Source organism: Leuresthes tenuis, unplaced genomic scaffold (assembly GCF_036924035.1).
Source record: "Leuresthes tenuis unplaced genomic scaffold, fLeuTen1.0.hap1 SCAF_17, whole genome shotgun sequence".
Taxonomy (NCBI): domain Eukaryota; kingdom Metazoa; phylum Chordata; class Actinopteri; order Atheriniformes; family Atherinopsidae; genus Leuresthes; species Leuresthes tenuis.
This window is the reverse complement of record NW_027325371.1, coordinates 27742365-27756917: the sequence shown is the minus strand read 5'-3', so window position 1 is coordinate 27756917 and position 14553 is coordinate 27742365. Positions and strand designations below refer to the sequence as shown.

General features: G+C 43.3%; 1 non-coding gene across 1 annotated transcript; it reads right to left on the bottom strand.

Moving 5' to 3' along the window:
• Window positions 1-9031: 9031 nt before the first annotated feature.
• LOC140274269 (U5 spliceosomal RNA) lies at window positions 9032-9145 on the bottom strand. The gene has a single exon (XR_011908238.1). It is a non-coding gene; the product is annotated as a U5 spliceosomal RNA (small nuclear RNA).
• Between the last annotated feature and the right edge of the window lie 5408 nt (window positions 9146-14553).

Below are 14553 nucleotides of genomic sequence, written 5' to 3'. Positions count from 1 at the left end.
ACCTCCGCTCCCGCTTTTGATCATACATTGTCAGGCATTCGCACCTTGTCTTACCCACTTTTTACAAACTTTAGTCGAACAGTCACACCTTTTTGCAGCCGAACACCACCTCTCCCGCTTTTGATGATGTATGGTCCAGCATTCTTACCTTTTCTAACACATTCTTCAGCAATTATGGTCGGACATTCACACCTACTCAGAGCCGAACACCTCCGCTCCCGCATTTGATGGTGTATAGTCGGGCATTCTCACCCTTTCTCATCAGCTTTTTACAAATTATGATCTGACATTCACACCTGCTTTTGATAATGTATTGTTAGGCATTCGCACCTTTTTTTTTACCCATTTTTCATGAATTATGGGTGGACATTCACACCTTCTTGCAGCCGAACACCTCCTCTACCGCTTATGATCATGTGCGGTTTGATATTCGAAAATTTACTTTCTCGTTTTAAAGCAATTATTGATGGACATTCAAACCTTCTTTTTGATGGTGTATAGTCGGGCTTTCGAGCCTTTTCTTCCCGGTTTTTACAAACCATGGTCGGACTTTCACACCTTCTTGTAGCCGTACAACTCCGCTCCCGCTATTGATTGTGTACAGTCGGGTATTTTAACCTTTTCTTACCCGCTTTTTACCAACTATGGTCGGACATTCACACCGTCTTACAGCGGAACACCTGTGCTCCCGCTTTTGATGGTGTATAGTCGGGCATTCGAACCTTTTCTTACCCGCTTTTTACAAACTATGGTGGGACATTCAAACCTTCTTGTATCCGAAAACCTGCGCTCTCTCTTTTGATCATACATTGTCGGACATTCGCACCTTTTCTTACCCGCTTTTTACAAACCATGGTCGGACTTTCACATCTTCTTGTATCCGAACACATCCGCTCCCGCTATTGATTGTGTACAGTCGGGTATTTTAACCTTTTCTTACCCGCTTTTTACAAACCATTGTTGGACTTTCACACCTTCTTGCAGCCGAACACCACCTCTCCCGCTTTTGATGATATATGGTCCAGTATTCTTACCTTTTCTAACACATTTTTCAGCAATTATGGTCGGACATTCACACATACTCACAGCTGGACACCTCCGCTCCCGCTTTTGATCATACAATGTCGGGACATCGCTCCTTGTCTTACCAGCTTTTTACAAACTTTAGTCGAACATTCACACCTTCTTGCAGCTGAACACCTCCGCTCCCGCTTTTGATGATGTATAGTCGGGCTTTCGAGCCTTTTCTTACCCGGTTTTTACAAATTATGGTTGGACATTCAGACCTTGCAGCCGAACACCTCCGCTCTCTCTTTTGATCATACATTGTCGGGTATTCGCACCTTGTCTTACCCGCTTTTTACAAACTATAGTCAGACATTCACACCTTGCAGCTGAACCTCCGCTCCCTGTTTTGATCATGTATGGTCTGGCAATACTACCTTTTCTTCCCCCGTTTGTGAGTAATTATGGCTGGACATTCACACCTACTTGCAGTCGAACAGCTCTGCTCCCGCTTTTGATTATGTTTGGTTGGATATTCGAACCTTTTCTTAACTGCTTTTTACAAACCATGGTCGTACTTTCACACCGTCTTGTAGCCGAACAACTCCGCTCCCGCTATTGATTTTGTACAGTCGGGTATTTTAACCTTTTCTTACCCGCTTTTTACCAACTATGGTCGGACATTCACACCGTCTTACAGCGGAACACCTCCGCTCCCGCTTTTTATGGTGTATAGTCGGGCATTTGAACCTTTTCTTACCCGCTATTTACAAACTATGGTAGGACATTCAAACTTTCGTGTATCCGAAAACCTCCGCTCTCTCTTTTGATCATACATTGTCGGACATTCGCACCTTTTCTTACCAGCTTTTTACAAACCATGGTCGGACTGTCACACCTTCTTGTAGCCGAACACATCCGCTCCCGCTATTGATTGTGTACAGTCGGGTATATTAACCTTTTCTTACCCGCTTTTTACCAAGTATGGTTGGACATTCACACCTTCGTACAGCGGAACACCTCCGCTCCCTCTTTTGATGGTGTATGTTCGGGCATTCAAACCTTTTCTTACCCGCTTTTTCCAAACTATGGTCGGCTATTCACAGCTTCCTCTCCACCCACCATACTTGTATGGTGGGATATTCACACCCACTTGCATCCGAAGACCTCCGCCCCAAATTTTGTTGATATTTAGTCGGACATTCGCACCTTACCCGCTTTTGGCAAACTATGGCCTTCTTGCAGCCAAACAACTCTGATCTTGCTTTTGATGATGTAAGGTTGGGCATTCAGACCTTGCTTCACCTGCTTTTCACCAAATATAGTCGGACATTCACACCTTCTTGCAGCCGAACACTTCCGCTCCACCTTTTAGTGTTCTATCACACCTTTTTTTTCACCGCATTTTATACATTATGGTTGGAAATTTTCAACCACTCTCATCCGAAGACCTCTCCTCCCGCTTTTGTTAATATATTTGAACTTTAGTTTGACATTCAAACCTTCTTGCAGCTGAACCACCTCCGCTCCCTGTTTTGATCATATATGGTCTGGCTACTACCTTTTCTTACCCGTTTGTGAGTAATTATGGCTGGACATTCACACCTACTTGCAGTCGAACACAACCTCTCTCGCTTTTGATGATGTATGGACCGGCATTTTTACCTTTTCTAACACATTTTTCAGCAATTATGGTCGGAGATTCACACCTACTCACAGCCGAACAACTCCGCTCCCGCATTTGATGATGTATAGTCGGGCATTCTCACCCTTTCTCATCAGCTTTTTGCAAATTATGATCTGACATTCACACCTACTTGCAGTCGAACAGCTCTGCTCCCGCTTTTGATTATGTTTGGTTGGATATTCGAACCTTTTCTTAACTTCTTTTTACATATTTTGGTTGGACGTTCACACCTTCTTGTAGCCGAACACTTCCACTCCTGCTTTTGATGATGTATGGTTGGGCATTCACACCTTTTTTTTGCCCATTTTTCAGGAATTATGGGTGGACATTCACACCTTGCAGCTGAACACCTCCTATCCCACTTATGATCATGTGCGGTTTGATTTTCGAAAAGTTTCTTTCATGTTTTCTAGCAATTATTGATGGACATGTAGACCTTCTTGCAGCTGAACACCTCCGCTCCCGCTTTTGATCATACATTGTCAGGCATTCGCACCTTGTCTTACCCACTTTTTACAAACTTTAGTCGAACAGTCACACCTTTTTGCAGCCGAACACCACCTCTCCCGCTTTTGATGATGTATGGTCCAGCATTCTTATCTTTTCTAACACATTCTTCAGCAATTATGGTCGGACATTCACACCCACTCAGAGCCGAACACCTCCGCTCCCGCATTTGATGGTGTATAGTCGGGCATTCTCACCCTTTCTCATCAGCTTTTTACAAATTATGATCTGACATTCACACCTGCTTTTGATAATGTATTGTTAGGCATTCGCACCTTTTTTTTTACCCATTTTTCATGAATTATGGGTGGACATTCACACCTTCTTGCAGCCGAACACCTCCTCTACCGCTTATGATCATGTGCGGTTTGATATTCGAAAATTTACTTTCTTGTTTTAAAGCAATTATTGATGGACATTCAAACCTTCTTTTTGATGGTGTATAGTCGGGCTTTCGAGCCTTTTCTTCCCGGTTTTTACAAACCATGGTCGGACTTTCACACCTTCTTGTAGCCGTACAACTCCGCTCCCGCTATTGATTGTGTACAGTCGGGTATTTTAACCTTTTCTTACCCGCTTTTTACCAACTATGGTCGGACATTCACACCGTCTTACAGCGGAACACCTCTGCTCCCGCTTTTGATGGTGTATAGTCGGGCATTCGAACCTTTTCTTACCCGCTTTTTACAAACTATGGTGGGACATTCAAACCTTCTTGTATCCGAAAACCTCCGCTCTCTCTTTTGATCATACATTGTCGGACATTCGCACCTTTTCTTACCCGCTTTTTACAAACCATGGTCGGACTTTCACATCTTCTTGTAGCCGAACACATCCGCTCCCGCTATTGATTGTGTACAGTCGGGTATTTTAACCTTTTCTTACCCGCTTTTTACAAACCATTGTTGGACTTTCACACCTTCTTGCAGCCGAACACCACCTCTCTCGCTTTTGATGATGTATGGTCCAGTATTCTTACCTTTTCTAACACATTTTTCAGCAATTATGGTCGGACATTCACACCTACTCACAGCTGGACACCTCCGCTCCCGCTTTTGATCATACAATGTCGGGACATCGCTCCTTGTCTTACCAGCTTTTTACAAACTTTAGTCGAACATTAACACCTTCTTGCAGCTGAACACCTCCGCTCCCGCTTTTGATGATGTATAGTCGGGCTTTCGAGCCTTTTCTTACCCGGTTTTTACAAATTATGGTTGGACATTCAGACCTTGCAGCCGAACACCTCCGCTCTCTCTTTTGATCATACATTGTCGGGCATTCGCACCTTGTCTTACCCGCTTTTTACAAACTATAGTCAGACATTCACACCTTGCAGCTGAACCTCCGCTCCCTGTTTTGATCATGTATGGTCTGGCAATACTACCTTTTCTTCCCCCGTTTGTGAGTAATTATGGCTGGACATTCACACCTACTTGCAGTCGAACAGCTCTGCTCCCGCTTTTGATTATGTTTGGTTGGATATTCGAACCTTTTCTTAACTGCTTTTTACAAACCATGGTCGTACTTTCACACCGTCTTGTAGCCGAACAACTCCGCTCTCGCTATTGATTTTGTACAGTCGGGTATTTTAACCTTTTCTTACCCGCTTTTTACCAACTATGGTCGGACATTCACACCGTCTTACAGCGGAACACCTCCGCTCCCGCTTTTTATGGTGTATAGTCGGGCATTTGAACCTTTTCTTACCCGCTATTTACAAACTATGGTAGGACATTCAAACTTTCGTGTATCCGAAAACCTCCGCTCTCTCTTTTGATCATACATTGTCGGACATTCGCACCTTTTCTTACCGGCTTTTTACAAACCATGGTCGGACTGTCACACCTTCTTGTAGCCGAACACATCCGCTCCCGCTATTGATTGTGTACAGTCGTGTATATTAACCTTTTCTTACCCGCTTTTTACCAAGTATGGTTGGACATTCACACCTTCGTACAGCGGAACACCTCCGCTCCCTCTTTTGATGGTGTATGTTCGGGCATTCAAACCTTTTCTTACCCGCTTTTTCCAAACTATGGTCGGCTATTCACAGCTTCCTCTCCACCCACCATACTTGTATGGTGGGATATTAACACCCACTTGCATCCGAAGACCTCCGCCCCAAATTTTGTTGATATTTAGTCGGACATTCGCACCTTACCCGCTTTTGGCAAACTATGGCCTTCTTGCAGCCAAACAACTCTGATCTTGCTTTTGATGATGTAAGGTTGGGCATTCAGACCTTGCTTCACCTGCTTTTCACCAAATATAGTCGGACATTCACACCTTCTTGCAGCCGAACACTTCCGCTCCACCTTTTAGTGTTCTATCACACCTTTTTTTTCACCGCATTTTATACATTATGGTTGGAAATTTTCAACCACTCTCATCCGAAGACCTCTCCTCCCGCTTTTGTTAATATATTTGAACTTTAGTTTGACATTCAAACCTTCTTGCAGCTGAACCACCTCCGCTCCCTGTTTTGATCATATATGGTCTGGCTACTACCTTTTCTTACCCGTTTGTGAGTAATTATGGCTGGACATTCACACCTACTTGCAGTCGAACACAACCTCTCTCGCTTTTGATGATGTATGGACCGGCATTTTTACCTTTTCTAACACATTTTTCAGCAATTATGGTCGGAGATTCACACCTACTCACAGCCGAACAACTCCGCTCCCGCTTTTGATGATGTATAGTCGGGCATTCTCACCCTTTCTCATCAGCTTTTTGCAAATTATGATCTGACATTCACACCTACTTGCAGTCGAACAGCTCTGCTCCCGCTTTTGATTATGTTTGGTTGGATATTCGAACCTTTTCTTAACTTCTTTTTACATATTTTGGTTGGACGTTCACACCTTCTTGTAGCCGAACACTTCCACTCCTGCTTTTGATGATGTATGGTTGGGCATTCACACCTTTTTTTTGCCCATTTTTCAGGAATTATGGGTGGACATTCACACCTTGCAGCTGAACACCTATCCCACTTATGATCATGTGCGGTTTGATTTTCGAAAAGTTTCTTTCATGTTTTCTAGCAATTATTGATGGACATTTAGACCTTCTTGCAGCTGAACACCTCCGCTCCCGCTTTTGATCATACATTGTCAGGCATTCGCACCTTGTCTTACCCACTTTTTACAAACTTTAGTCGAACAGTCACACCTTTTTGCAGCCGAACACCACCTCTCCCGCTTTTGATGATGTATGGTCCAGCATTCTTACCTTTTCTAACACATTCTTCAGCAATTATGGTCGGACATTCACACCTACTCAGAGCCGAACACCTCCGCTCCCGCATTTGATGGTGTATAGTCGGGCATTCTCACCCTTTCTCATCAGCTTTTTACAAATTATGATCTGACATTCACACCTGCTTTTGATAATGTATTGTTAGGCATTCGCACCTTTTTTTTTACCCATTTTTCATGAATTATGGGTGGACATTCACACCTTCTTGCAGCCGAACACCTCCTCTCCCGCTTATGATCATGTGCGGTTTGATATTCGAAAATTTACTTTCTTGTTTTAAAGCAATTATTGATGGACATTCAAACCTTCTTTTTGATGGTGTATAGTCGGGCTTTCGAGCCTTTTCTTCCCGGTTTTTACAAACCATGGTCGGACTTTCACAACTTCTTGTAGCCGAACAACTCCGCTCCCGCTATTGATTGTGTACAGTCGGGTATTTTAACCTTTTCTTACCCGCTTTTTACCAACTATGGTCGGACATTCACACCGTCTTACAGCGGAGCACCTCTATTCCCGCTTTTGATGGTGTATAGTCGGGCATTCGAACCTTTTCTTACCCGCTTTTTACAAACTATGGTGGGACATTCAAACCTTCTTGTATCTGAAAACCTCCGCTCTCTCTTTTGATCATACATTGTCGGACATTCGCACCTTTTCTTACCCGCTTTTTACAAACCATGGTCGGACTTTCACATCTTCTTGTAGCCGAACACATCCGCTCCCGCTATTGATTGTGTACAGTCGGGTATTTTAACCTTTTCTTACCCGCTTTTTACCAAGTATGGTCGGACATTCACACCTTCGTACAGCGGAACACCTCCGCTCCCTCTTTTGATGGTGTATGTTCGGGCATTCAAACCTTTTCTTACCCGCTTTTTCCAAACTATGGTCGGCTATTTACAGCTTCCTCTCCACCATACTTGTATGGTGGGATATTTACACCCACTTGCATCCGAAGACCTCCGCCCCAAATTTTGTTGTTATTTAGTCGGACATTCGCACCTTACCCGCTTTTGGAAAACTATGGCCTTCTTGCAGCCAAACACCTCTGATCTCGCTTTTGATGATATAAGGTTGGGCATTCAGACCTTGCTTCACCTGCTTTTCACCAAATATAGTCGGACATTCACACCTTCTTGCAGCCGAACACTTCCGCCTTTAGTGTTCTATGAGGCATTCACATATTTCTTTTCACCGTATTTTATAGATTATGGTTGGAAATTCTCACCCACTCTCATCCGAAGACCTCTCCTCCCGCTTTTGTTAATATATAGTCGGGCATTCGAACCTTTTCTTACCCGCTTTTTACAAATTATAGTCGAACATTCACACCTACTTGCAGCTGAATACTTCCGCTCCACCTTGTAGGTATGTATGGTTGGCATTTGCACCTCTTTTTATACTGATTGCTGAAGATTAAGTTGTACTTTCTCAAACTACAACTTTTTTTTATTTGTTGAAACTTGATTTGAAGTGGATAAATAAGGAGGACAAACAGTTTTAAGTCAGGCTGATAGAAGGAATTAATTTTATAGCAAAATCTGTACTTCGTCATATGTCGAGAGATGCTTATTGCTGAAGAAGTTCTTTCTCATTCTACAAAGTACAACGTTGTTTATCGTTGAAACTTGATTAGACATGAATAAATATGAAGGACAAAGCAGTCTTAACTTGGTTTGAGTTAATGAATTCGTTTCATAGGAGAATCCGAATTCGTGCATAACTCATAAAATAGAGTTTATTTTCGGATTCCTGAAGAATTATTCTGGTTCTTTCTAATAATACAAAGTTTGTTGTTTATTGTTGAAACTTCATCAGAAGTGAAGAAATAAATGAATGCCTATCAACAAATTGACCTTCTGTTGACCTTCGGGGAGGTGAGTATCTTCACTAGACTCACCTGTCTGCTCTTCCTCCTCATTTAGCGTAGCTCCACCCTCTGCCTGTGAATTCTCACAGACTTCAACACTGAGTGGTGAGGCCTCTACAGGCCCCTCCCCTTTTTGCTCCTCACTTCCAATCCAAGCTTTTGGCGGGAAGTTTGAATTTATTGGGTCAACCTCTTCACTTTGTTCACCAACTGCCACCTTTGGTCCTTCTCTTTGTTGGCTTGACTGTGGCTTTACCGTCTTTAATTTGTTGGCAAAAGATTTAGGGCAATCTCTGAAGAGGTGATTTAATTCTCCACAGAGATTACATTTCCTGCCATTTGGACACTCTCCAAAAGTTTGCCCAATTTCTCTGCTCTTCCCACATAACACCTTGGTACAAGCCTCAACCAGGTGCCCATGCCCACCACACTTGTGGCAGAACTTGGGCTGCCCCTGGTAGTGGATGTAACCTCGGTTTTCAAGGTGGCCAGAGTGTCGCCCACCCGCTGCACTGAGCACTCTTCAGCCCTTTTAAATGGTATAACTTTGCACTCCCGCACGCTCCAGCAAGCACCATTCAAGCAACAACTTTGCACTCCAGCTTCGAACATCGGCACAGTCGCAACAAGTAAGGCGACTCTACTCAGAGAAGTCACTCTGCACAGTAACAAGATTTCTTTTGCACAGACAGAAAGGGCTTCACCCGCAAAGGTAAAGCCTGCCAAAAATAGAAACAACTCATTAGTGCTGCTCTCCACAGAAATCTTTAGTAAAAGGCGAAAGACTTGTACGTTATGAAGAGAAACCAGAGTACGATTATCCGTCACTGCGGGAGCAGGGCATCAGGCTTGTTGGCATAGCCACCTTCCCCATGGTGAGCTTTGCTTGGTTGAGACACTTGCTCCCCCCCCCCCCCCCTTGCTCCTCGGCTGACCAAGTAGGAACAATCGGGCCCTATTCGATGGCTGCCATGTCTTTTACTCTGTGCAAAAGACAAGGCAGCAACAAAAACACCACGAGAATCCCGTATTGAGGCTTTGTTCTGACCGCTCATTCGGGGTCGCATTTCTTTCAAGCAATTCTCCTGGTTAGCCCACACTCGGCTCGCTCCCATAGCCGTGTTAAAGTCTACTTCGCATTCACTCTCTTTTCCCATCAGACTCTTGGGATTTTATCTATAAAATGAATTCCTTCACTCAAACTATGTGAAAACTGCTTTGTCCTTAATATTTACCATGTCTAGAAAGATTTAAACAAAAAAAACAACGTGTACTTTGCAGTAAAAGAAAGAGCAAATCTAAAGTTTCAGGAATCCGAGAATAAGCTTACTTTCATGAGTTCTTCACGATTTCGGATTTTGCTATAAAATGAATTCCTTCACTCAAACTAAATTAAAACTGCTAAACCGCTAATCTGTTATATGTAAGGCAGATGTCAAATTCACCGAAATAGGATCAAAGGGTATTCGGCCAATCGAGCTGTAGCAACTTCGGTAAAAGAGTATAAGTTGAAGAGTTTGTGAATAAAGGTGTGCGCACACATAGTGTGCTGTACGAAAATAGGCAGGGAGCAATGCCGGCTGGGGTATATGTTCTTGTATGTTGTCTGACTGTTTGATTTGAATGTGTTGTGTAAGTGTCCTGTTGAATGTTACATGTTTGGGCTTTGACACGCTTCACTGTGGTTGTTAACTGTGTGGTGTGTCCTGAAATGTTATATGTTTGGGCTGTGTGACATGCTTAATGCTTGTCAGTAGCTACCCACTTATTCATATACTATCAAAGTATGTCCGGACTTCTTATGTTGTCAGTTCCCATCAAAAGCGGAAGCGGAGGTCTTCGGATGCAAGTGGGTGTGAATATCCCACCATACAAGTATGGTGGAGAGGAAGCTGTGAATGGCCGACCATAGTAAAAGGCGGGTGAGAGAAGGTGCGAATGCCTAACCATACATCATCAAAAGAGGGAGCGGAGGTGTTCCGCTGTAAGACGGTGTGAATGTCCGACCATAGATGGTAAAAAGCGGGTAAGAAAAGGTTAAATTACCCGACTGTACACAATCAAAAGAGGGAGCGGAGTTGTTCAGCTAAGAGAAGGTGTGAAAGTCCGACCTTGGTTTGTAAAAAGCGGGTAAGAAAAGGTTCGTATGCCCGAATATACACCATCAAAAGCGGAAGCGGAGGTGTTCGGCTGCAAGATATTGTGAACGTCCGACCAAAGTTTGTAAAAAGCAGTTAAGAAAAGGTTCGAATATCTAACCAAACATAATCAAAAGCGGGAGCAGAGCTGTTCGACTGGAAGTAGGTGTGAATGTCAGATCATAATTTTCAAAAAGCTGATGAGAAAGGGTGAGAATGCCCGACTATACATCATGCGGGAGCGGAGTAGGTGTGAATCTCCGACCATAATTGCTGAAAAATGTGTTAGAATAGGTAAAAATGCCGGTCCATACATCATCAAAAGCGAGAGAGGTTGTGTTCGGCTGCAAGTAGGTGTGAATGTCCAGCCATAATTACTCACAAACGGGTAAGAAAAGGTAGTATTGCCAGACCATATATGATAAAAACAGGGAGCGGAGGTGGTTCAGCTGCAAGAAGGTTTGAATGTCCGACTAAAGTTCAAATATATTAAAGAAAGCGGGAGGAGAGGTCTTCGGATGAGAGTGGTTGAAAATTTCCAACCATAATGTATAAAATGCGGTGAAAAAAAGGTGTGATAGAACACTAAAAGGTGGAGCGGAAGTGTTCGGCTGCAAGAAGGTGTGAATATCCGACTATATTTGGTGAAAAGCAGGTGAAGCAAGGTCTGAATGCCCAACCTTACATCATCAAAAGCGAGATCAGAGGTGTTTGGCTGCAAGAAGGCCATAGTTTGCCAAAAGCGGGTAAGGTGCGAATGTCCGACTAAATATCAACAAAATTTGGGGCAGAGGTCTTCGGATGCAAGTGGGTGTGAATATCCAACCATACAAGTATGGTGGAGAGGAAGCTGTGAATAGCCGACCATAGTTTGGAAAAAGCGGGTAAGAAAAGGTTTGAATACCCGAACATACACCATCAAAAGAGGGAGCGGAGGTGTTCCGCTGTACGAAGGTGTGAATGTCCGACCATAGTTGGTAAAAAGCGGGTAAGAAAAGGTTAAAATACCCGACTGTACACAATCAATAGCGGGAGCGGAGTTGTTCGGCTACTAAAAGGTGTGAACGTCCAACCAAAGTTTGTAAAAAAGCAGTTAAGAAAAGGTTCGAATATCTAACCAAACATAATCAAAAGCGGGAGCAGAGCTGTTCGACTGCAAGTAGGTGTGAATGTCAGAGAATAATTTGCAAAAAGCTGATGAGAAAGGGTGAGAAATCCCGACTATACACCATCAAATGCGGTAGCGGAGTTTTTCGGCTGTGAGTAGGTGTGATTCTCCAACCATAATTGCTGAAAAATGTGTTAGAAAAGGTAAGAATGCCGGTCCATACATCATCAAAAGCGGGAGAGGTGGTGTTCGGCTGCAAGTAGGTGTGAATGTCCATTAATAATTGCTTTAAAACATGAAAGAAAATTTTCGAATATCAAACCTTACATGATCATTAGCGGGAGAGGAGGTGTTCAGCTGCAAGAAGATGTGAATATCCACCCATAATTACTGAAAAATGGGTAGGAAAAGATGCGAATGTCCAACCATAAATCATCAAAAGCAGGAGTGGAGTTGTTCAGCTACAAGAAGGTATGAAAGTCCAACCATGGTTTGTAAAAAGCGGGTAAGAGAAGGTTCGAATACCCGAATATATACCATCAAAAGCGGAAGTGGGGGTGTTCGGCTGCAAGAAGGTGTGAACGTCCGACCAAATATTGTAAAAAGCAGTTAAGAAAAGGTTTGAATATCCAACCGAACATAATCAAAAGCGGGAGCAGAGCTGTTCGACTGCAAGTAGGTGTGAATGTCAGATCATAATTGCTGAAAAATGTGATAGAAAAGACTAGAATGCCGGACAATACATCATCAAAAGCGGGAGAGGTGGTTTTTCGGCTGCAAGTAGGTGTGAATGTCCAGCCATAATTACTCACAAACGGGGGAAGAAAAGGTAGTATTTCCAGACCACACATGATCAAAACAGGGAATGGAGGTGGTTCAGCTGCAAGGTGTGAATGTCTGACTAAAGTTTGTAAAAACTGTGTAAGACAAGGGGCGAATGCCCGACAATGTATGATCAAAAGAGGGAGCGGAGGTTTTCAGCTGCAAGGTCTGAATGTCCAACCACAATTTGTAAAAATCGGGGAAGAAAAGGCTCGAAAGCCCGACTATACACCATCAAAAGCGGGAGCAGAGGTGTTCAGGTGCAAGCAGGTCTGAATGTCCGACCAATAATTACTGAAAAATGGGTAAGAAAAGGTGCGAATGCCAAATCATACATCATCAAAAGCAGGAGCGGATGTGTTCGGCTACAAGAAGGTTTGAATGTCCAACCATAGTAAGTAATAGGTGGGTAAGAAAAGGCTCGAATGCCCGACTATACACCATCAAAAGCGGAAGCGGAGGTGTTCGGCTGCAAGATATTGTGAACGTCCGACCAAATTTTGTAAAAAGCAGTTAAGAAAAGGTTCGAATATCTAACCAAACATAATCAAAAGCGGGAGCAGAGCTGTTCGACTGCAAGTAGGTGTGAATATCAGATCATAATTTGCAAAAAGCTGATGAGAAAGGGTGAGAATGCCCGACTATACACCATCAAATGCGGGAGCGGAGTTGTTCGGCTGTGAGTAGGTGTGAATCTCCGACCATAATTGCTGAAAAATGTGTTAGAAAAGGTAAGAATGCCGGTCCATACATCATCAAAAGCGAGAGAGGTTGTGTTCGGCTGCAAGTAGGTGTGAATGTCCATTAATAATTGCTTTAAAACATGAAAGAAAATTTTCGAATATCAAACCTTACATGATCATTAGCGGGAGAGGAGGTGTTCAGCTGCAAGAAGATGTGAATATCCACCCATAATTACTGAAAAATGGGTAGGAAAAGATGCGAATGTCCAACCATAAATCATCAAAAGCAGGAGTGGAGTTGTTCAGCTACAAGAAGGTTTTACAAACCATGGTTTGTAAAAAGCGGGTAAGAAAAGGTTCGAATACCCGAATGTATACCATCAAAAGCGGAAGCGGAGGTGTTCGGCTGCAAGAAGGTGTGAACGTCCGACCAAAGTTTGTAAAAAGCAGTTAAGAAAAGGTTTGAATATCCAACCGAACATAATCAAAAGCGGGAGCAGAGCTGTTCGACTGCAAGTAGGTGTGAATGTCAGATCATAATTGCTGAAAAATGTGATAGAAAAGACTAGAATGCCGGACAATACATCATCAAAAGCGGGAGAGGTGGTTTTTCGGCTGCAAGTAGGTGTGAATGTCCAGCCATAATCACTCACAAACGGGGGAAGAAAAGGTAGTATTTCCAGACCACACATGATCAAAACAGGGAATGGAGGTGGTTCAGCTGCAAGGTGTGAATGTCTGACTAAAGTTTGTAAAAACCGTGTAAGACAAGGGGCGAATGCCCGACAATGTATGATCAAAAGAGGGAGCGGAGGTTTTCAGCTGCAAGGTCTGAATGTCCAACCACAATTTGTAAAAATCGGGGAAGAAAAGGCTCGAAAGCCCGACTATACACCATCAAAAGCGGGAGCAGAGGTGTTCAGGTGCAAGAAGGTCTGAATATCCGACCAAAAATTAATGAAAAATGGGTAAGAAAAGGTGCAAATGCCAAATAATACATCATCAAAAGCAGGAGCGGATGTGTTCGGCTACAAGAAGGTTTGAATGTCCAACCATAGTAAGTAATAGGCGGGTAAGAAAAGGCTCGAATGCCCGACTATATACCATCAAAAGCGGAAGCGGAGGTGTTCGGCTGCAAGACGGTGTGAAAGTACGACCAAATTTTGTAAAAAGCAGTTAAGAAAATGTTCGAATATTCAACCAAACATAATCAAAAGCGGGAGCAGAGCTGTTCGACTGCAAGTAGGTGTGAATATCAGATCATAATTTGCAAAAAGCTGTTGAGAAAGGGTGAGAATGCCCGACTATACACTATCAAATGTGGGAGCGGAGTTGTTCGGCTGTGAGTAGGTGTGATTCTACAACCATAATTGCTGAAAAATGTGTTAGAAAAGGTAAGAATGCCGGACCATATATCACCAAAAGCGGGAGAGGTTGTGTTCGGCTGCAAGTAGGTGTGAATGTCCAGCCAT